Consider the following 24,836-nt stretch of genomic DNA (forward strand, 5'->3'; position numbering starts at 1 on the left):
TTTTGTTTTAATATTTACTTTAAAAGAAAAAAAAAAACAAAAAAAAAAGGTACAGTAACATAAAATCAATAAATCAAAATTAATAATTTTAAAAGTAACAAATTACCCGCGTAAGAATTAAATTGGTCAGTAAACATAAGCTCCTGATTGGCTGTCAGACGGGCGTGAGAAAATAGCATAGAGGGCACCACTGGAGCGTAAAGTAGCTCGTAGCTCTGGTTGCTCTGGTTATGGTAGAGGGGGTTTTAGTTTAGACTCGGATTGGTTTTTAGATGAGGTGACTTGAGGGGAAGAAAAGAAGGTAAGAGGGAAGCTAACAGCAGGAGCAGCCCAGCAGTTGAGTCCCGTGAGTGGTCCGGGCAAGCACAAACGTATAAACACAAAACGCGTCAGTGGTGGCACATTGTACCGGGTTGTTTAATATTATAAAACTGCCATCGAACGTCGAGAGGGTGCAGAGCGGTGCTTAGGGTGTGTGTGTGTGTATTAACGAGACGCGTGACGGTTCTACAGACACTCAACCAGTATCTCAGATCCTCAACTAAATAAGTTACAATTTATAATAATCCACGATACAACTTAACCAACCAACCAACTCATGTACTAAATTATATTATTTTCATTTATGTTTTTTATTTTTTGTACATCCAACGCAACTATTTATACATCAATATATGTTTATTGTGGATCAACAATTAATGGAGTTACATATTCCAGGTGAATTTTAAATGATAATTGAGTTAACAGTGGATGAAAATAATATTTTGGAGGATTGAGCCGGCGCGAGAGCTGTCACTTCGATCGCCATTTTAGCGCCGTTCGTGCTGGGGAATGCGCGGACTCGATCACGTTCTGAAAAGGGACACTGGACGCTCGTGTTACTTTTCAGTAAATAAATAAATAGATTTTTTTATGAAATATTTTTTTTTTATTATTATTAATAGTTAATTACAATTAATAATAATAATTAAATAAATAACTGAGGATTAAAGTGAGTGCACGAGCAGCACTGTTCAGTGTAGAGGATAGTTGTAGTTGTAGCAGTGAAGACAGACCAGACAAGGTAGAAAAAAAAATAAATGGTTATGCCGAGAAGGAAAGAAAGCTAAAGTGAGAGTTACCGGCAACATTTGAGAAAAAGAGATAAATATAAAAACAAGTGTGTGTTTGTTATATATACATACATACGTATATACACCCAGTGTGTGTATTTGTGTGTCGTGGGAGGCAGGGCTCGCCGTATTCTTGTGGCTCGGCCAGTTTTTTTTATTTAACTTAGGCTCCTTTCTCGTTTCTCATCTTTCTCTAACTACGAGCAGAGAGATTTTTTTCTTAATGGCCAGATATTTTTTATGTGGAATTTTTTTTAAGTATTGATACTGAAGTTAAGTGATAACGCTGGTATTTATATACACCGTATTATGTATTTGCATTTATATTTGTAAATTTATTAACGTGGTATTTTAAATACATCCCACGCGACCAGGAGATTAAATATTATTATTTTAAAATATCAATATCAAGATCGATATCGATATCGATGGTGAGTAGCTGAACCTTACTGATAAATACGTCATATTATGGTTCACTTTTTTATAATTAGTGTATAAATAGTGACTGTGTATAATAAATATAATATATGTGAGTGAACATTTGTTTATTTTTTTTTACAGATAAAAATAAAGATAAAATAAAAAATTGTCGTGTAACAGATGATTAGAAGTGAAGTGAAGGGTGAATTTGGAAGCCGACGTAGTTAGGTGAAAATAACAGTGACCCGACAAAATTGACCTTTACTGTTTATAAATAATAAGTATTCATTTGATATCGATATAATTATTATCTATTTATATGAGAGCGTGATACTAAAAACTTGTTTAAATAATACAAAGTCAATAGTTGGTGTCTTGTGTATCGTTGACTCCGATTGAAAGTATTGTATACCTGTCGTAGTCGCTGAACAGACGTCTGTTATTAATTTTGAATCTAAATACATAATAAATAGTATCGCAAGGTCAAATCGGTGGTGCATGGAGAAAGGGTTCTTTCACTCTTACTCTGATAATAATTATAGTAACAAAAATAACAGTAATAATAAAATCTAAAGAGAGTGTGTGATTATTAGTGTGTGCGTGAAATACCGGTCGAGCGACTGGCAAGGGTCGTGTGTTATCGGCAACACAAAAAATATACCCTATGGTAAAAGTGGTTAATCAACTCCGTGGATAAGGGTTGTTAGGTTATTTTATTTTTTTCAAGTGTGCTAAGGGATCGAAGGAAACGGCCGCTCGAAATGATTCTGCGCGTTTAAGGGGGTGGGTGGAAAGGAGCCAACGATCGACCAAGATAAACGAGAGCTGGAGGCCGCCAGAAAAACGGTGAGTTTATCTAATTAATTTTTATAATTTTTTTGTTATCTTTATTTACAATAAACCTAGATTAATTATTGATAGTTTTTTTCTTTGCAAAAATATACGTCATTTTTACATCACAGTCCTGGCGAATATTAATGTAAAATATCGTTTGGCATCCTATTATATTTTTATACCTGGACGAGGGAGTTCTACCTGGTTTTTATAACATCTTTGGGTTTTTCGTTGGCCGCATCGCCCGCATTCTTAAATCTTAATAGTAGATGTATATATACATGTATATAAATGTATATGTTAAAGTTGAGAAGAAAAGAGAGTGAATTTGTCCTCCGTTGTTCTTATTCGATCTGAATAAGGTATGCCGTTGTAAAAAAGAATTATATGGCGAGACGGTTGAAAAATTTTTGGTCAACAGTGCGCCAATTAACAAAATCTACATGAAAAAATATTACAAAGATAACGTGAGATTAAATTTCAATAATTATTTTTTTTTCTTATAATAACTTTGTTATAAGCAAATAAAACTAAAAGAACAAAAAGAAAACATAAGATAGATAGGAATTAAATGTTTGTCCATACTGCTATTTCATTGGCTCTTCTATCTGATAAGAGTTCTCAAGGTCTGTATCAGGGATTTTATATACATATATATATACGTTAAATGAAATATGAAGACCAAATAAAAATGAATGGAGCAGTTACGCGACCTCTGGCCGCGTGAATGATTATTTATCTTCACCTTAGTCGCTTTATATTACTAATACCCGCGGAGATTAAAAATTTTTTTATAACTCACACTAATCTAAACCAGCCTAGAATTATATAGTTCCATCTAATCGGATCACTCCGGCGTTTATTTTGTTATTTTGTTATTTTTCATTAATAAATTGATTATCGTCATTTTATTTTTTCCAACGTTGATATTATTAAGGTACTCTATTAAACGACTGGTCAGTGAATATATATTATTCATAATGATATTAAATCGCGTGTTTTAAATTAAAATAATAAAACTCGGCAAATGAAATTGAGTGAGACTATTTCACTCTGTATTATTATTAACTTTAATATTTATCTATACATATATATACAGCCTAAGAGTTGTCTTGTGGCGTGTCTTGGGTTATCTGGTACTCCTTTAAGTTACTAAAGCTAATATTACGCGCGGCTTTGGCTTTCTCACAACGACCTTCGACGGGAGGCGGCGATTATTAATCGAGCGTTTATCCATCCGGCGGTTCGATTCAAACCTGATCGCAAATTGCCACCAATGTATAATACTATATACAATATATATTATACATTATAAACTACTATACAGTCGATAGTATTAAAGTGTAAAAGAAGAAGACGGAATACTGGGATCCAATACTCACTATCATCGTCACACCATTGAATACCGTAAAAAAGTGCATACGAGGATGCGGCGCCTCCGGGGTACCCTTCCATTGAAATATACAACAACGCAGTCTGATGATGGCAATGGATTTTTTTTTTATTTCGTATTGGTGGCTCCCGGCATTTAAGAAAAGACCGCGCCTACATATATTCTACACTCAATCCGTACCGGTGCTATGCACTTTTTAATATATACACATATTATATATACATGCCTACCGTCCTTTATGCTACGCTAGTCTGTATTCTGGTTCTGGATGACTAAGAAAAAAAAACAGGATAGTTTTAACCCCTCGTTATACTTACCCAATCGTCCGTACTCCATTCTGAAGCGAAGTAGATATAGGGACCAATAGACCCAAACCAAATCACTCAAAATATATATATATATATATATATATATATATATATATATATACATATACATATTTTTTTCTTTAAAAAAGAAATCGAGTGAAAGAGATTCGTCATGCTCAATGATAAATTGTTAAGCTTTTCACTCTCCCACAAAACCATCTTGTCTAAACACTTACTTTTTTTAAATGTTTATGGATCAGTTACTTTTATTATTTATTGTTGTTATTATTATAATTTAATAATGTAAAATGATACTAATTTATTATTAATACTGAAATGTTTGTGTTGAGCTTTTTTTCGAGTATCTGAATAATAATTCAGCAAAGGTAAACCCGGTTAGTCAGTTCTCGCGCGAGAATATAGTTAAGACGCTTGCGGTTTTTCTTGTCTAACTACCGAGTATAGTAAACTTTATGGGTACATGTATTTGTATTTCTGCAATGTATAAACATATATGTTGAATGCACAAGGAAATGTTTATTAATTACGTGAGTGTGTCGGCATGGTTTATGATCACGGTGTCCCGGACATGTTCGCCGAACTGTGACCGGTACTTTGGTCGACGGTTAAACAATTAGGAGTTAAAAAAAAAGAAATGGGTTTAAATAAATAAAATTCATATTGAAAAAAATAAAAAAATGTGTTTGGTTTGAGGTTTTGCTCCAAAATAATTCGATTTTATTAAATCTACAAAACGTTTATTATTCTATGGATAAAAAAATATTCTATTAGCAAAGTACTTGTTTTTTTCGTCGGTGTATGTTTGAGAAATAGAAAACAAAAGTATGCGCGTGCATGTTGAATAAATAAAAAACAACATGGAATAATAAAATAATAGAAATAGAACGGAAAATAAAAAACGCAAAAAGAATAGCGAATCCGATTCACAAAGAAGGATTACACGAGTACCTGAAATAACAGGAGATCTAGACGGATTATCCTTGAGTATTTGTTCAAGGGAATACGCAATGACCGGTTTTTAGTTCACACGCTTTTCATTTTATATTCTTTTATTATTAACTAGTTTCGCTATTATATTGTACAGCATCAGCCGTAGAGTAAACAGTATGTACTTGTTTTATATAAATTAAACACACGATGACATGCTCATTGGATTTATAATCCATCTCATTTTCTCTGCCGCATATAAAATACTCTGTTGATTTTTTATTTCCTATCTGATCTCGAGACTGTGACTGAGAAAAGAGACCAAGACACTAACGGGACATTAAATCTCATCTCGGTCCTTTTTTTTTAATCTTTCCTCATTGTTTGTTTCTCAACTTTATTATACACTCGTCATAATAATGGCTACGTCTATGACTATCGCAACAATAATAATAATAGTAGAAAACAATAACAAAAAAAAAAAAATAAAACAGTAGCAGCATAAGCAGCCTCGGTGAGTTTTCAATAGGAATAAAACCGTGAAGATGTGAATCCCAGTGTGATGCAACGGGCAAAATGGACGAGGAGTCTTGAACAGAGAAAACACACTATGAAACACAAGGTGGTCGAGAGCGAGTAAGGATAAAAAAATATTTAAAAACAAAAATAAAATAAAATATCCTGCTTCTTCTCTTGTGACTGGTGTATGTAGCGGTGGTACAAGTCTGCGCGCGTCGACTGTGATGGCGAACCCATGTTAATATATATACATCCCCAAGTCCTAGATTCTTGGATTCGTATCCGTGAGAGCAGTGTAGACTGTAATATGGTGGAAAGAGACGGAGCTAAGCGAGATTTCTTCGCGGCAGTCCCACGGGGTCTCTGAAGAGTACGCTGTATATGACCAAGCATCCTCCATCGTATCGGTGTATTCAATATTTATATGTATAATACGATGTATAGATGTAGAAGGTAGAGAGCCAGCCGGGCCTTAAAAGCCTTACCTCAGTCTTCAGAGTTTCAGAGTTGTGTCTTATGTGTATGGCTGTAGCTGGTTTAGTTGATATCAGTGTGGTGTGCTGTAGCATAGACTAGCCATAAGACGATCCTCTTCTCAGTTTCTCGGTTTAGTTCCCTTTCTCTTGATGCACCAACAGCATCTGAGTAGTATTATAGAGTAGAGAGAAGTTGTTGTTGTATATAATACATCACATCAGAGCTAGTCCTTCGTTGATGTCGACTCCTTTTTTATCCTTTCGCGTTTCTCTGCTCGCGCCTGCCTTTACTTGTCTCCCTTTCATTCTCGCCTCGACAATGCATTTGGATTCATATAAAACCCGTGTGGTATAATCACTATACCTTTTTCTTCTTTTTATTATTAAGCATTTTTTTTTTCTTTTATTTTTATCCTAAATCCTTCCATGGCCTTTTTTTGTTAATAATAATATCTTTGTGTGTTTCCTTCCTTTGACTCTTAGACCTTCATGGAGTCACGCGTGTAGGTAACAATACAACAAGGAATGAGACTGATATTTTTCTCGCCTATTTTGTCCTAATGTTTGTGTAAATACATACGTCTTTCGAGATTGGAGAACAAAATATTAAAAGACAAAATAACAGAGAATAATAAAATTCCAATTTCATTGTAAATTGGTCTACTCTATCTCGATCCAAGATCCAGAGAAAAATAATTTTTTAAATGGTATTATATACTATATTATATGGAGAGAATGAAATGAGTTAATGTGAATATTTTTTAGTTTATTGTTTGGTTCTTATTATCATTTGGGTTATTGAGTTTGTCACGCTCAAAATCCCAAGCGTTCTACGAATTAGTTATTTGCGAGAGGAGCTGGGAGTCGAGATCTCGAGTAAGAGGTTTAATTCCCAAGACAAAGTTGTGTAAGTGAGTAACTATGTTCATATATAGATATATATGTTTAAGTTTTGATGGTGGTGATGGTGAGAAATAATACAATGACAGAGAATGAAGAAGGAAGTGAAGTGGACAATGGTAAAGAGAAGATCAGAAAAGGATTTTAATAGGCACCAGGAAACCTATCGATTGTGTTCTCTCGAGAGAGAACAAAGAAAACGATACGGACAGATCGTGACAGAGAGAAATTATTAAGAACCCGGGATTAAGAGTATGAGTATAGTCGAGCTATACCGATCAAAAGGTAGAAGAAAAGGAAAGTAAAACTGATGAAGAATAATATAAGAATATAAGAAGGGCCATTGGTTTACTCAACACGAGTCCTGCATTCTCTTGAGACTTTGGCTTCACTCTCATACTCCATACTCAGCTGAAACCTTCTTTGTCTTTCTCTTATATTTTCTTACTCTTCTGGTGGTTACTTGTCCAATCGTCTTTCTCTGATTCGCGTGTCCAACCGTGCATACTCTTCAGGTTCTTCTTGGTTGATTCCTTCGTCCTTGACTCTGCTTTTGTATTTATTTATTTATTTATCTGTTTATTTTTCTTACTCATCATTTCATTTTAATTTTATTTTTTAGTCTTTTAGTCTTATTCTCTCAACTCTTTCGACGATTCTCATCTCTACTTTGTACCGGGCATTCGTCGTCGACACGCGCTCCGAATTCTTTAACCCATATAGAATAAAATCGCTTTTTAAATTTCTTCGATATTAGTCGTCACCAATGTCGAAAGCCGCATTCTATCTTTTCTATCTTTTACACATTTTATCGTATGTACATACTCAAGAGACTTTCTGGCCACTGGCATCTATTTTATTTTCTCTCCCTTTACTTTCGTATTCGTATTTGTAAACCTCGACTACTTCAGCTAACTTAAACTTTTCAGTCCTTCGAAAATTCAACGTTGCGTTCGTGCCCAGTGTTCTCGCCTCAGGCTTTCCAAACTTTCCCATCTCTCGGGCTTTAAAGACGACGAAGGCGCCGACGACGACGTTGGCGACGACTACAACTACCACTACCAAGGAAGAACTATCTACAGAAACTACTACGACTTCTTGACTCTCTTTCCACCAGCATTTCCCTCCTTCCTTCTTTCCTTCCTAACTAGCCATCCCATCCTTCCGTCTTTCTACGGATACTTTCTATCTTTTAGTCTCAGTCTTAATTTTTCCTCCCTCTCGAACTCATTTAGTTGGTATTCCCTTGGCTCACTTGGCTGCCGTTGCCCGAACCGAGGAGTAGAGTAAAGATGCATTCGCGTCCTTGCCGTTGTCATTCTCATCTTCACGCCTCGAGGTACCTTCTTCACTTCTATTCGTCTTATTCTTTTCTTGAACACCCTTCTTCTCTTCTCATCTCATCTCTCATCTCAACTCCCTTCTTCCCTTTTCGCTTTCTACTTGATGATAATCACCAAGTGCCTCAAGCGATTAATCCTACGACAAGGTTATATACTTTTCATTGTTTCCTCATTCAATCAACCGTCTCACTACATAAACTTTTTAGAAAATTTTCGTCACGATTTATCCTCCTCCTTCTTTTACCAAATTAAATATAATCATCCATTTTGAATTTAAAACCTTTTTATTATTCCTCAACTCGCACCAATTGCGTGTCACAATTATCTTCATTTTATATTATTTTCTTTTTAAAATCTTCTATACAAAATTTTCTTAAAAAACTTTTGTACATTAATTATTAAGTCTTCTCCATTCAGTCAAACGCTTAAATATGTAATTATTGTAAGTAAATAATTATATTAAAAAAAAATAAAAAACAGAAAAAAATTAAACATAAAAATACACTTTGCTCCAAATTAAAATTACATTACCATTAGTCATTATCGCTCCATGGAAAAATGAAAGATAAATAAAAATAAAAAACAGCGATGACAATCTATTGATTACTTTCTCACACTCTTTCATACTTACATTTGCCTCTATGCCATTCAACATTTATTTTTTTATTTTTTATTTTCATTCCACTCTTCGCTTATTCTATTATTGCTCGGTTCATAAATAGACTTGTCTCGTGATTGTGTTGTCTGACTAATCGACAGTTGTCATTTTTTTTTCTCATATTTTAACGTACCCATTCGACAATTACGATTATTATACTTATCGTGCTGGTTGATTCACTTGACGATAAATTTTCATAGTCATGATGATGTGATGTTCATTCTCCGAGTGAATAACATATATGTACGCATATATAGACGGTTTAAAATAAACGGGCAAGAGAAATGGTAGATAAAGAGAATTTGCTAAAATAAAAAAATAATGGGCGTAGGGCTGAGGGCGGATAATCTACCTCACCGCGTCGTAATAATTTTGTGCGGTTGACTGCGCTTTGTAATAACGTTTAATACTAGATTATTGAAATTTGAATACAAAACCACCGCCATTCCAACGTAACTATATCATAAAATTTGGTAACATTAATGAGTTTGTGAATATATAGTAACCTGCAAATATTATACAGTATATGCTTATACATATATATTTATATGTATAGCTGTTAGCTGTTGAGTGTTGTGAACGCTGCTGATACATAAATATATATTCCCACATTAATTTATAATAAATTATTACGAATAGATATGTACTCGGTGAAAAGCTATTCTAATGCTAAAGTAAATTGTATTAATATTTCAATGAAATAATCACGTGTTGGTTAATTAATTATTCAGGATTATTTGCATTTTGTTTTATGTAATTTATATTTCAATCATCATCGCGAAATCATAATTATAATCTATAATATTATTGCATTACGCAATTTATCGTTTATTTTGGTGAATTTAATTAATTATATAGTCGCTAATGGAAAAGCTTACTTTTTGGTCTACCAGGTACAAATATAGTTACTAGATAAGATGCTTATCGTCAATTAGTTTTATCGAAGGATAAATTCTCTTCATGTTCTTTGTCTGAGTATTTCAAGACTCTGAAATATGATATTTTTTTTTTGCATTCAGTAAATGTTGATGATACTAATGATCGACTAAAAACCTTTAAATTAAATAAAAGTATTTGTCTATCGAGTTAAATAGTTATTTTAAAAATTCAAAGAATCTCTGGAATTTTATTCGCTTTTAAACAATCCAGTAGTGTTTCATTTCTTAGAACAGAATATATCGTAGGGTAGCACGGATGGATTTTAACAAAAAATGCTAAAAATATTTATTATATGAATTTTTAAGTTATAACGGTTCAACAAGCGTAACTTGACTCTACCGGGTAATGTAACAGGAAACTTTTTTAAATTAAATATCTTAAATTAACTTACTCTTTTAAATCGAAATAGTGACTATAGTGACTATTCACTATTTTTGCAGTGCAGAGTAGATCACTAATTCAAATAGTGGTATACTTTTCACTACTAAATAGTGAATAGTCACTATTTCATAATCCAAAGTCACTATTTCGATTTAAGAGAGTACAAACCTCAGTAGGTGATAAATGAATTCTCATAAACTTTTGTTATCTATAAATTGTCTAGATTGAGTTCAAAAAAGATGTAACTAAATGACTTTGTGTGTGGTACGTTGAGAGTATATATATATTTGATGCTGAGAATGAGAACTCATAGCTCTTGCTTGTTTTTTGTAGTCAGCTTCCTATTTTTTGCTTCTATAATTTTTCTACTTTTTCCGCAATATTTTTTGTCTCCGTCTCTATTTTTTTCACTTCTTTACACCTACCTGCCAAGCAGAACACGACCTGGTAACGCTGTCGTGTGAGCTAGTACCGGCGCAAAGTACAGTACTCTCGACTTCCTTCTTCTGTGGAGAGATTAACGCAATATGTCACTCGAGCATAGGGTGTAGGGTGAGTTGACTCACCCTTCATTTCATTTCATAATTTCTTTATTATTTTTTTTCTCTTTACTGCCTTACATTGCTACTCTTTTCTATTTTTACCTTTGAAAATTTTTTCAACATATTTCCACTTATTACATTATTTTTATTATTATTATTGTGGTTATTATTAAAGCTTATATGATATGACTCGTCGATAAAAACTTTTATAATATTTAAAAAAAAAAAATGTAAAGGTATAAAATAAAAATAAAAGTTAAGTGAGAAGTCTAGGTTGGTTTATTCTGTGATTAAATAAAGGCAAATAATAGTAAAAAAAAAATAACAATAATAATAATAACAAAAAAAGGGGGAAAAATAAAAAAAAGTAAATTTGTTTTACCACAGAATGTTTATGTTCGATCAAAGTACTTTTTCAGCTTTCATCTCGACTTTACTTCGTTTTCATCGCGATTTAAAGACAAATAAATAAATTACGTAGATGATCAAATAATAAAAGAGAGAAAACGAGGAAGATAGAACACAAGTTCCGTGGGGTGTATGTTAAAGTATGCATATATGTATGTGTACATACGCATTTTGAGGAGTTTAAGGTATAAACATGAAGAAAAAAAAAATAAAAGTTGAGAAGTAATGCGTGAATTTTCCTAGTGCAATTTTGTGCTTGTCACAACATAACTTGGTAAAGTTTATTGCTCTTGAAAAGAGGAAGAAGATGCAGAGTGAAAGATATGTTGGGGTAATATTGCAAAAAGATGAGAGAAAACAACGAAACTGTTATATTAACTTTAATACAGTAAAAAACTAAGATTTATAGATTGAATTAATACGCAACGGGGGTTTATTTAATGTTAAAGTTTAGTGTTATAAATATTTGTTCTATTGTCCATTTTTTTTCTTTATTACAGTATGAAACCTTTATATAACGGCCTTATGAATAAATTATTTGTTTCCCGGAATCGGAATATGAATTTTATTCATGTTGTAAGAGCTTTATTGAGTCACTTTTTGCAAAACTAACTCTACGAAAATTAAACACTAAATTTCTTTTATCATTTCTGCGCACTTGTTCGAGGTCTTTTTATGCCATGCTTGATAATAAAGAAATATTTCAGGTTAATTTTTTTTTTTTCACTCAATTCATTAATTTTATTATTATTATTAACCTATTTTTCGTCTCATCTTGTGACATTTATTTATACTCTGATATTAATAGCAAGAAAAAAAAATTGTCATTTATTGTTGGGATGTTTCAAATTATTTTTTTATCTTGACTATACTTCATGCATTCAATAAAAATCCATTAAATTTATTAATGATTTACAATCAATCTCTTGCCTTTTGTTCATCATCTTTTTTTGTGAACCGATAGTATAAAAATTTATTTTATCTTTCATTTCTCGAAAATCTTTAACAAAAAAATTTTTCACTCTGTAAACAAAATGTTCTATATTGTGCCTTCATAATTTTTAAGTTCAAAATTTATATTTATTTATCAATATTTAATTAAAAACTTGTCTCAAACTCGAAATCCGCAAGTTAAATTAGTCCTTTTGAGTCACTAATAAATAGTTAATTTGATTGCTTGAACGAAATTACATATATACGTACTAGACTGCGTCAGAATAAAAAAACTTTTTTTTTTTTGAGTAAATACATCTAAAAAGTTTCTTTGAAAATTGAGCTGGCGCATGGGGAGGTCCCCTTTCCCATTTAAAATACATTGAAAAAAAACTTTTTTCTGTATTTTCATTGTAAATCGTAAAAAAAATTTTTTTTCAAATTTCCCTTTTTGTTATCTTGTAGGAAATTAAATTCTCTACAAAAAAGGTCTCTTTAATTTTTTCGATAAAATGCATAGGAAAAAAGTTACAGGGCTTTGAAAAACGAAAATTATAAAAAGTCAAAAATAACTTTTTTTTTTGTTTTTCGACAACAAATTATTTTATTTCGTAAAATTCTTTACTTAATTCATCTATATTCAGTCAGACATTTTAGATAAAGATTATTAAATTCAGCGAAATATAATTTTCAATCTCATAGTCAGAGTTCGCCTTATAACTACAAAGTCAATAAATAACCCACGTAACTATACTATCAGTGAATTTTATTATTTATTGTTTATATAATTTACACATACTTGCTAATAAAAGAAGAAAAAATAAATAACAATTACTTGCAGTACAATAAGCTGTTAAATTGCATTAATAAGTTGTAAAATAATTCATTAAAAAGTAAAACAATCAGCTGGCAAAATAATAACCACGATAATTAATATTCACGTACAATTACAAGTATGAGTAAATTAAATAAGGTAGTTGTTGTGTACACATACAAGAATGGAATGCGCGAAACCAAGTTCACACGTGTGCCAATAAATGCGTACACATCGTATTTACGGCAGGATCTTATTACGCATGTCGTCGACTTACATTTATATTTCTCTCCTTGCCCTTCAACATCGAGTCTTTTATTTCATTTAATTTAATTCCTTACTTCCATATCCACGTATACTCGCATTACTTGTGCTCCAAATAATGTATTGTGCTTTGTATTGTTGATATGAGGAATGCCGGACGCAGGTTGATTTAGGTCGTGCTTACTGTGTGTGACGTGAATGATGAAACTAATATTTACTAAAAAAACACAACACAAAATACCTACACATACACACAATATCGCTCAACTTGGTAATAGAAAAAGGCAAAAAATTTTCATTTATCTTTTTTATTCACAATATTTGTCAACACTTAAATTTTTAACTGACATGAACGTTCATACTCTGAGTATCGTTATTTTTCTATTTTTATTCTATTTTTCATCTGACCAAACAATTTTTCTACAACAAACTTTTTGTCTGCGTTCTTTCTAGAATTTCATAAACAATACAACGTGACACAGTAAACAAAAAATTCAAAAATGTACACAGTACTTTTACTCAGTACAAGTTGATTCTTAAGATTTATGATGTCGCCGTTTGCCAAGCAGTCGTTTCCGAGCTTATCGACGCGTGTCGTTGTACTGACGGAACGAGACACTAGATACATATATACAGTATAGTATAGACGCTACCTCACAAACGGGGATGATTGTGGGGTGAAAAACTAGTAGAGTCCAAAAATATATAAAATATATATCCGAAGAATTTCGAGTCAAAAAAAGGTAACCAAGTATGCTGTAATATAGTTTAATGTAAAGCGTATAGTAGCATTGAACAAACCAGAATGGTGTGTGTATGTTAGTAGCGGGTAGTTCCAAGGATCGATCGGTCGTAGGTCGCACGTGTTGCCAAGGATTTGCTGCCTCAAGATGCTTCACTTCGCTTCTGCCTTCTCATTCTTCTCCTTATACTCCTTCCTATTCCTCTTTCTTCCTTTTCCTCCTGCTCACTATATTTCCTTTCCTTCGTATAATATATAACACACTGCCATCTATAATATCTCTATATCTATATGTGGAAGTATATGGAAGAAAGTATAGTGAGGGAAACGTTATTTCCAAGTGTATTGGGGTGTGTATCGTCGACAAGGGGCGAGGTCGCGTGGAGGATAAAAAAAGAGTAAAAAAATAAAGATCGAAACTGATGCGGAGAAAGCCATGAGTATGGGGGGCTCTACTCAGTGTTAGGGCAAAGTGGAATGCGTGTGGGAAGGGTCGTAAGGGTGAAAGGAGCTTCGAACGCACCAGCGAACGCGAATAACCCAACAATAGCTTTTTTTTTTTGCCTTAGCTATTTCTACCCTTAGTTGTACCCTCTTAAAGAGCAGAGGTGAAGGGACTTTTTTTATTATATTATATTATATTTTTTTGCTGGTATCGCCGTGTAAGTGTAAACTCACGTACTGAGATTAAATTATATTTTACAATGAATGCTGCTAAAAAAATTAAGTTTAAATGGCTTTGCGAAAAAACTGAATACGCTTTTTAAAAGCGTTAAAATTTTAGAGAGAATTCATATTAATGGCGGGGACACATTCAAGACGTTTAATTTAATTCTGTTGACAAGTTGTCGAAGTGTATCACGTGTACAAGTTTGACAATTTGTATTACTTAATCGTCTGAATGTTTTCCTTTCAAAGTCTTCTTCGAGAGTTCTCAATCTCGGTGGTATGCTCTGCTCCTTTCCAACCCGGGATAGTATTATATTATATAGTCGTGGAGTTTAGCCGTGTTGTCTGTTACTGTTATTTTAGTATAGCTTAAAACTCTCCCATATACATATCATATACCCAAACCAGTAATATATTGTATGTATGTAACAACAAGTAAACATGTATAAGTCAGCTTTATTTCAAGGTTACCCACAAAAGAGGGAACTATGAAAATATATGTAGGTACATAAAGTCTGTCGTAGCCATTGCTGATTCTTGGGCTAAAGTTATGCTAATCTGATGCCACCCCTTGTCCTTCAGATCGTGTTTCAGCTACTGACTTAATATATATGTATACATATATATGCGTTATTTATATTTACCTTTTTTTAACAGTTACTGTGTTTTAAATGATCGTGCTTCACAATCAGTGTGTGTCTCGCCGTAATATCCTTTATTTTTTTATTATACTTAATACCATAATTTTATTTACCCCTTTGGCTGTTGGCTCATTCCCTCTACGCTGCACCAGCTACTCTACTCATTTTACAATTGAGTCTGCGGGTATAGTTACGAGTCATGGAGAGTCATGTTCAAACTACTGTAAATAATATCGCCTTTTTTTAATTTTTTTTTAAATACAACCGTATAATTTCAAGTCTTTTGTTTTATTCATTATCATTAATTTTTTTTCTGGTTACTCACAATTCCTTGTTTAGGTAAGAAAATTTAAGTATGCGATGAATTTTTTAAACTTTTACAAAAATTTGACCTGTAACAAGATTATTAGTAAATATTTAGAAAAATTTTTGCCTAAAATACTTTTAAAAACAAATTTTGAAGGAATTATATATTTAGCTTCTAAAGACGATCCAATCAAATTGATCGCCCTGTAAGTAGATGACTTATCCGATAAATATTTTTCAACCAATAGTTTAGCAGGGTCACTGTCAAACAAGTGAGATAAAAAAAAAAAAAATTAGGAAAACGGTTGACCCTGAAGGCCATCCCTGCAACTTCCCGCTACTTTCGTAATTAAGCGCTCAACATCGCACATTACGTTTTTAAACTCAAAGAGCTCGAAAAACATAATTTTTGTGTAATTTTGAGCTTTCCGAGCTCAAAAGTCTGATAGAAGTTTAATAAAACACTATTTTTTGAATTTTCAAACCGCAATAACTTTTGAATGAATGAACCGATTTTCAGGCGGTTGGCAACATTCGACGCAGTTTTTCAAATTCTATGATACATTTTTAAACACAAATTGATTAAGAGCTGATTAGTTTTTGGAATTGATCGGTCGAGCCGTTTAAAAGTTATTCGGAAAAACCACATTTGGAAAAAATTTTTTCGCAGTTTTTCTAAGATTTCTCAAAATCTATCGGCCCAAATCAGTCCAACTTGTATTTAAAATCTAAGTTTAGTCGAAGCCTTTCGAATGGCACCAACCGCGATCAAACCGGTCAAGCCGTTCAAAAGTTATGAGAGGTTTACACACACACACACACACACACACACACACACACACACACACACACACACACACACACACACACACACACACACACACACACACACACACACATCCGTACATACATACAGACACTTTCGCGGGAATCGTCAGGGAAGCTTCCTAAGACCTCAAAACGTCGAGATTTGACGAAAACTCGATTTTTGAAAAACGGGGTAAAAACAATAACATCCCGATTTTTGGAAATTTTCAATTTTTCTAGCAGGAAGTTAAAAGAAGTGTGTAAAGTTCAAGACATTATTAAAAATGATAACAAAATTTTGAGGCCTGTCCTCAGAAGTTTTAGCAATCTATGCTATAGTAATATGTATAAATTTCGAAGAATGTCTTGAAAATAAGTGGAAATTTTCAGCACAGACCTGAAAATATATATATGGTCTCAAAGTGCACATAAGTCCTCAAACAATACATTCGCTCGAAATTGTATCAAAATTTTGAACTCATGTCCTTGAATTATAAGGAATGCTTTAAACATTGGAGACAGTCTTCGAAATTTTAACTTTGAAATTTATATATAAAAAAAAAAAAAACTCTCATCCCCGATTGCCAATTGTATTTTTAACGTAATTAAAGAAAAAAAATAGGGTGTCTCAAACTATACGTTACACATATATATATATATATATACATATAGACACAGTGACAACATCGCGAGGGTAGTCAGGGAAGCTTCCTATGACCTTAAAACGTCGAGATCTGATGAAAACTCGATTTTTTCAAAACAGGGTGAAAACAATAACTTCCTAATTTTTGAAAATCTTCGATTTTGTTAGTGGGAAGTTAAAAATGTCGCAGTGATTTTAAAAAAACACTTGTTTTCAAATCTTTTATTGACGATATCTTTTGAACTAATTAACCGATTTCTGCGTTTTTGGCGGCAATCGACGCGGTTTTTTAAGCTCTATAAATTATGCTATGTCATCAAAAGTGATCCGAGAAGAAATGACGAAGTTATGTGAAAAAAACACTTTTTTCGGTTTTCTTTCGTTCACGCTATCTCTCGAACGAATCAACCGATTTTGATCGGGTTGACGCCGATCGGCGTGGTTTTTCAAGCTTAAGGGCGGATTAGTTTTTGAAGTTGATCGATAGAGCCGTTTAAAAGATATTCCAAAAAAACTACTTTCAAAAATGATTTTTTTCTTATTTTTTTTAAGATTTTTCAAGATTTCTTAAAATCTATCGGTCCGAATCGGTTCAAATTCTCAGGAAATCTAAGTTCAGCGTAGCCCTTTCGAATGGCACCAACCGCGATGAAATCGGTTCAACCGTTCAAAAGTTATAAGCGAGTCACATAGTCACACACACACACACACACACACACACACACACACACACACACACACACACACACACACACACACACACACACACACACACACACACACACACACACACACATACATACATACATACATACAGACATAGTGACAACATCGCGGGGGTAGTCAGGGAAGCTTCCTGTGACCTTCAAACGTCGAGATCTGATGAAAACTCGATTTTTGCCAAACGGGGTAAAAACAATAACTTCCCGATTTTTGAAAATCTGAGATTTTTAGCGGGAAGTTAAAAATAAAGTCTGGCCAATGGTTAAAAAGATATAAAAATTTACTAAATCATAATTACGATTGACAATTATAGGCCATCAAAACTTTATCTTATCTATTTGTTGTCAAGGAAACTTCCACCGGACCGGATTTCCACCACCCGACTTCTTAACAACTTAAAAAGTGTAACCAATAAACAACCGGATGCAATATTAGTGGGTGTTTATTAAGTTAGATAAAATTATCGAATTGTTATCAAATTACGGGAACCTAAATTGAAAATCTAATGACAGTAATTCACGATTTAAAATTTATAAGTTGCTATTCAAAATCGATTTTTAATTTATTAGTTTATTTGATTAAAATTTAATCATTTCAAATAGAATTTTGTAGAAGATAATTTTTTTTTATTTAGCGCTTGATTATTATTTTCATTCAAGTACATCCGGAATAATTATTCACTTAGTTAAATTAATGATAGGAAGAGTATTTATAAAAAATGATATCGTTAAATAAATATAGTTAAGTCAGAGTCAGAGTCAGTTAAGAAGATTAATAGGGAGTGATAAGAATAAGATGTTGAGATGAATAAAAATAATTTTTAGTGAAGCTGTTCTCATATAAAATTCTCTTGAGACTTCCACTCAATTACCGAGTTCTTGAATCTATAACCGGATGATATTGGAAAAAATTTTCAATAGACTGACATTTTGCCTTTATTGTTAAGTGAGAATATTATTATTTGAAATGGAGAGAAAGAGATACACATATTTACAGTAATATAAGGATAGAGAAAGATTTGTGAGATGGATCTGGAGGACTACGACGAGGAAGACAAGAAAGACTATGACTACGACGACGTTACTGTTCCCTTGCGACAAGTGGGATAATAGAGTCATTGAGATTTTGAGCACGCGGCGGCGCGACACTCGGGTAATACGCCGAGTCTGGTCGTGTTTCATTGACGAACGTTGTATGAATCGAAAGAACGTGGTAACTATAGTTATATGCGCGCGCTTCCGTTCTCTGTACTGGGTCGAGACTATATTTCCTGGCTATTCTACTCTTTTGCTACGACATAACACCTCCTTCTCTCTCACCCCCTCTCGCTGTCTCTCCGTCTCTTTATCTCTCTTTATTTCTTTATTTATCCCCCGATACTTATATTACACACTGCTAAACTTGTATTATATTCCATGTTACATTACTCCAACAGCTACACACTCATGCCCTGCTGCGTTGTTCGGAGTGAATAAGATTCTTCTGAGTTACAGCAACCAATTGAATATTCCCCCCTCGTGATATCTATCCTCGGGGATTAAATTTCCGCTTTATCGTCAAATTTGTTTTATTTATCGGTGATTTATTATGATGTGAGTAAATATTTCTGCAATATACATTCTATATTATATTCTTAATAAATTTATTTTATTTTATTTATTTTATATAAGCTATTGAAGTTTCACTAAATTCGAAATTTAAACTGAATCAAGATTAATTTGGAAAATCTTATTTTTCACGGATGTCATCTCTGGAAAAATACTCATTATCCATGTATTTTTGTTTTACTACTTGAAAATATTTGCATTAAAATTAATTAAATCTCTACAGAATAAATAACAATGAAATTAGTAACTTAATCTTGCAGTAGATAAAAAAATTAATTGATTTTTCATCTAATCATAATTACTATTCGTAATCGTTCGATCGTATAATTAGTAACCACGACAATACATTATTGTAATAACACACTATTGTAATTAAATGACTAAATCTTAAAACCGCTGTTATGTAAAGAATTTTTCTTTACATATTTATTAATTATAAAAAATTCGAGTATGATTTTATTGCATTTTTTAACGATTGTAAAATATAATTCGAGTGTGATCATTAAGTGTCTCGTTCGACTCCTGTAAGAGGCCCAGGGAATTTCCCGTAATTAGTTTGGGCCAAGGTACATTTAAGAGATTAAATAGATAAATGGGAGTTTTGTTATACGTAAGCAAACTCACTTATACTTAAAATAAAAAATACTTAAGTAATGACAAAGAATATTAGATAAAAAGATTTATTTTAAACCAAAAGATTTTAGAGTAACTTAAGTACAGAATTTTGAGTGTTGAGACAAATGTCTAAATGAATTTTAATATTGCAAGTTTTAAATAATTTTTAGATAATCAAAATTAAATATTAAATGAGAAATGAACTTTACGAATATGAAACAGATAAAAAAAATAGAACTTGAAAGTTAAACAATTTAAAATAAACAAATATTAAATAATGAAATTCTAAAATAATGCAACAAATTTATAAAATGAAAAAACAGAAGTATTTCTACAAATAAATAATTAAATTCAAAAAACGTAAGAGATGCTAGAATCAAGTACATATCTATTTATTCGATTTAAATAAATAAATTATTGTTAATCAGTACAAATGTACTTTATCTTTGCCTTTGTCTTTGTCTATACGTAAATGCGCTTACGTATACACAAACACATAGATGTTTAATAGAACATAAGAGTAAGTAAGAAAACTATATTGCACTCTGACCCAAGTAGAGGGGACTCATGCGATATTTTTGAACAACTTAAGAGAGAGGGTAAGGGCCCAAGAAAGACAAATAATTGGACATTTGGTTCCCCCAATTTTCACAAGAAAATCTTCTTCGTTGTCCTGACGTCCTAGTGTTAACATCAATTAAAGTTTTAATAAGTCTGAATAGACCACGTGTTAAATTTACCGAATAACGAATAAAAGATTGTAAAATTAAAAGTATAATTATGAAGTGAACCAAATCTAAAGAGTAAGTCAAATCAACAAAGTTCATCATTTTTATCAGGTACATTTTAAATAACTAATATTTGTGAATTTAATAATATCGTAAAATCGTTATATGAAAGAAAAAGTTAACTTTGAATCACTGTGTAATAATTGTAATAATTGTAATTATTGTAATTTAACTAATGATATTAATTTTTGATTTAAACAATATATGTATTAAAATTATTCAACGTCCAATTTATTCAACAAACCTATCATTCTCAATAAATAGAAACTCGGAAGTTCCCGGTCTATTAGCCTAACACGCTAGGACCGAATACTTAAACACAATAAATAATTTAAATGTAAAATCAATTAATTTCCCTAAATTAATTTTTCTTACATAACACCGCCATTATTTATATCACATATTTAAATAAGACATCATTAATACATTAAAAAAAGTTTCGCCATAATGTCTTTAAAAATTTTAATATATGGGTATCTAGTTTGAACTCTTGTCGCTCATATATTAGATAAAATGATGATGAACTTTGGTATGAATATTTTATGAACATTTAATAAGGGCAGCTTCATGGTCAAGTAGAGAAAACTACTTCTAACAGAGCTTTCATGTCGATGTTCTTGTTTCACATGAAGCTCAAACTCCTTTGAGTGTTTTTTGCCTTTACTGAACACAGTTAAAAAAAAGCGTGTAAAAAGAGGTATTTTTTTTTTAGAATTTTTATACACATTTTTGTTTCAATCATGATAATAAGAATGTCTAGTGATACTGTTATTGAGTGTAGATTTAGAAATTCATACCAAAAAGAATTTATTTTTTAGACATTTCTTAATTTTTTTAGATTTTTGTGATTAATATTACCAAAATGTTTGAAAATTTATAAATATATTTTCTTCAGATAAACTGAAAAAAATAAGCATAAAAACAAAGCTTAACAAAAATGTATTTTATTAAAAATATGAATAAATAAAAATGTCAGTTAATAGGGGTTGGATGAAAAAAGATGAAGAAATAACAAAATTGATGCTGCTTTACCACTAAAAGCACTTATGTATATTAACCGGCTGTTATTGGTAAAGGACCTGACAATTTGTGTGCAAGGTGTTTTAATGATAATATATTACAGCAATTTAGGTCATTAATTTGAATATATCATTTTTAAATAACCTGAGATCGAAATTATTCATTTACTTGTGCAATAAATTTCATTTTGCTGTCATTTTATAATTATAAATATCAAATTAATTATTACTCGGTTGTTATTTTTACTTTGTATCAAAGTAAATCCAAATATATATACAGAGTTATTTATTCATTATTACATTTTATTTATATTTTGACAGATGATGAAAGATTTATAGGAAGTATTGTTCAATATTTGATATTAAATGTCTGTGAGGGTAAAAATAACATTTATTTTGGGTACTGAATGAACAATAATAAAATGAAAATGACAAGTGAAAAGGCGATGTTCGGAATATAGAGAAAACAGAGTCTTTTGTCTATCATTAGTCAACATCAAAATAAATTTGTCTGGAAACTAGTCTAGTTACTTTTCAATATCGGAGTATAATCAGTGAAGACTATTGAGATGTCCCTCAGAGTATAGCTGGACATTGAATCGGATTCTCATCGATCGGTCTTGTCCATCTCTCGACAACTCGGTTATGGAGTTGCGGCGTAAAAACCCGTCAGGTACATACATATGTAAGCAGCGTAAGCGAGTGAGTGAGTAAGGATACGCATATGTATTTTGTATCCTCGTATCGTATCAGTAATGTAACCTGGTAGCACATACATAGTATAACTATATTTATATTGTAACTACACAATGTTACGTATTACACACTACGTGCGGTGTGCAAAAGAGAAAAGAGAAAAGAGGAAAACGGAAAGGAAGGAATGAATAAGCGAGAAATAGATAGTAACAGTGAGACTGCAAGACGCCTCTGATGGTATAGTAATAGTGCAGAAGCTCAAGGTATCGTCGAGGTATCAAAGTAGTCGTGTTATATATTGTATGTTATATGTTACATGTTATAGAGAAAATAAGGAAAGATAGAAGAGAGAGGACGAGGATGAGGATAAGGATGAATAAAAAAAGAGTACATGAAGAAGACCCCCGGGTATAAAAGTGTATGCGTATGTATTTGAATTGAATCGATTTAAGCGTCGAACCGACACCGCCGTTGTCGATCGAGAGTCTTTTTCCCCATGTACTAGTTCCTACATACAGCTGCTGAATTATTGCCACCGTTGTGCGAACACGATCGCTGTCGCTGGCCTGTTTGGTCTCTACTCACACTTTGGTTACCTGGAGTGGAGTAAAGTCGATGGCATTCCCGACCAACGAATAATGCTCGACACTATCGATCACACCATTTGGGTATATAAGTCCCCGGAGATTCGTCTGCCAGTTTAAAATGGATTAAAGAAATATTTTCGCCTCCAAATAACATAAATATTGTGTTTGTACTCTTCTATCACTACTGATATCGATTTTCAATTTTATCTTTTATCCGCAAATGTTTTTGTTATCGTTAAATTAAATTTCTTTTTTTTCATTTTTATTTTCTGTTGCTCGACAGTTTTTTATGATTGATCGATATGAAAATTTGTTTTTTGAACGATGGGATAGACGCTGCGTTTCAAATTACCGGGATAATTACATTATTTTATTTTTATATAAAAAAAAATCTGAAAACGGTTGACCCTGAAAGCCATTCTTGGAACATCCCGCTATCAAAAATCAATCGTTTTTGATTTAACGTAAAATTTTGAAGTTATGTAAAAAAAATACATTCATACATACATACATACATACAAAGGGACACCCTCGTAGAAATAGTCAGAATAGTTTCTAAAGGCCAATTATTATTGAAACAGTTTTATAAAAATTTATCATTAATTAAAAAAAATGATAGATTAATTTATTTGATTACTTTATTTCAAATTTTGTTTCAATCTTCTGTACATATCTGCTTTGAAACTTTTAGTTTATTAGTTTTTAAGTAATCGTTTTTTTTTTTAATCTAATTAAACATGACTACCGTGGTGAAATTTGCGGTAAAAGTTTTTGTGGTCAATGTCAAAGCAGAAGATGGTCAATTCTTCAATCTCGCATCATTAGATAAACCCATTTTCATTTAGATTAAATACCACAATTGTTGATAAAACCTCACTTGCGGTTAAATTCCGTAATCAAATAAGTTACCCATAAAAGAAAAAAAAAATAAATAAAAATCCTTATTTTTACTCTTTTTTCGTCGTTAAAAAAAGAAATTATTTTTTAGTGCACTTTATTTTTGAGTATATGTATCATCCATAATGGACATGTGTTATTTTTAACATCACCACGTCGACGAAAACATTGCGGGGGAAGTGCAATAAAAAAAATTAAGTGCTAAAAGAGTATGCACGATATTCAGAGGCGTGGAAAATTCACGCAACCAGTCAAACCAAGTTAAAATAGACTCGAGGGATATTTAACGCTATATCTTTACTTGCCAGTCTTTTCTTTTGAAGGCCTTCTTCCATTGTATATTGTATGTTGTATATACGTGATTGAATATATGTAATGAAGGCAAAAGTCGTGTGAATATTGTTAGTGCACGAATAAGTATTAAAAAAGAAAGAGTCGAAGAAAAGAAAAGATGAAAGAAAATAAGTAAAGACACAAGTAGCAGCTAGCAGGTCGATGAAAAGGCAAAAAAGTAAACTTCTATTCCCTTACTTGGAAGAATGTCGATGCGAAGCATTCCTACGTGACGCGTATGAAAAATAGCTCCTAAAAAAAAAAATGTAAATACATTTTGTTGTGTCTACTGACGTTGTAGTGGTTAAAAATTCACGGAATCGACAACTTGACATTACGTATAGTACCATCAATGAATTTAAAAAGTCCAAGGACGTTAATTTAAATTCGATACCATCTATCGATGACACAGCGAAAGTTATAAATATTTTTAAAAAGGTAGTAAATAAAAAATACAAATAATATATATAATATATAATGCATGTACATGCCCATACTTATAAGATAGTCATCTACCGATTATTAATAGCCGCCGTAGATTAATTTAATTATTTAATTATAATTGCCGGAG

The 24,836-nt window shown here is 32.0% G+C and overlaps 1 protein-coding gene across 3 annotated transcripts in view; it reads left to right on the forward strand.

Moving 5' to 3' along the window:
* Nucleotides 1-309: 309 nt before the first annotated feature.
* The window catches only part of LOC123259316 (plexin-A4), a 206,941-nt gene continuing 182,414 nt past the window's right edge, over nt 310-24,836 (forward strand). For 2 of the 3 annotated variants that reach the window (XM_044719680.1, XM_044719683.1), the window contains exon 1: nt 310-2,378. The gene's annotated coding sequence lies outside the window, so the exon portion shown is untranslated. The remainder of the gene's footprint in view (nt 2,379-24,836) is intronic. The other variant, XM_044719681.1, reaches the window with a different exon arrangement.

This window comes from Cotesia glomerata, linkage group LG2 (assembly GCF_020080835.1).
Source record: "Cotesia glomerata isolate CgM1 linkage group LG2, MPM_Cglom_v2.3, whole genome shotgun sequence".
NCBI lineage: Eukaryota > Metazoa > Arthropoda > Insecta > Hymenoptera > Braconidae > Cotesia > Cotesia glomerata.